The 670-nt window shown below is 39.4% G+C and overlaps 1 non-coding gene across 1 annotated transcript; it reads right to left on the reverse strand.

Annotated features, from left to right (window-relative positions):
- Nucleotides 1–288: 288 nt before the first annotated feature.
- LOC112713773 (small nucleolar RNA R71) lies at nucleotides 289–396 on the reverse strand. The gene has a single exon (XR_003158734.1). It is a non-coding gene; the product is annotated as a small nucleolar RNA R71 (small nucleolar RNA).
- Between the last annotated feature and the right edge of the window lie 274 nt (nucleotides 397–670).

The raw sequence follows: 670 nt of genomic DNA on the forward strand, positions 1-670 counted from the left end.
AACTTTGAGCTTAAGCCTTAATTAGTTTCTCTAATACAGCAGAATAGCAAGTTTCATGTACTTCCATCGGAAGATCCTCATCAGTTTTTAGTTGAATTCTTATAGATCTGTGATACTGTCAAGACCAATGGGGTTGATCCTAAGGTCTACAGACTTATGCTTTTACCCTTTCCTGTAAGAGACAGAGCTAGGATATGGTTGAACTCACAACTTAGAGAAAGCCTGAACTCTTGGGACAAGTTGGTAAATGCTTTCTTGACCAATTTCTTTCCACCTTAAAAGATGAGCAAGCTTAGAGTGAAAGTCCAAACCTTCAAACAGAAGGAAGGTGAATCCCTCTATGAAGCTTGGGAAAGATACAAGTAATTAACCAAAAGGTGTCCTTCTGACATGCTTCCACAATGGAGCATCATATGTATATTCTATGATGGTCTGTCTGAATTGTCCAAAATGTCATTGGACCATTCTGCTGGTGGATCTCTTCATTTGAAAACCCCTGCAGAAGCCCAGGAACTCATTGAAATGGTTGCAAATAACCAGTTCATGTACACTTTTGAAAGAAATTCTGTGAATAATGGGGTGACTCAGAAGAAAGAAGTTCTTGAGATTGATACTCTGAATGCCATATTGGCTAGATTGCAAGCTGCATCTGGCAGTGCTAAAGAAGCCT

Source organism: Arachis hypogaea, chromosome 9, assembly GCF_003086295.3.
Source record: "Arachis hypogaea cultivar Tifrunner chromosome 9, arahy.Tifrunner.gnm2.J5K5, whole genome shotgun sequence".
NCBI lineage: Eukaryota > Viridiplantae > Streptophyta > Magnoliopsida > Fabales > Fabaceae > Arachis > Arachis hypogaea.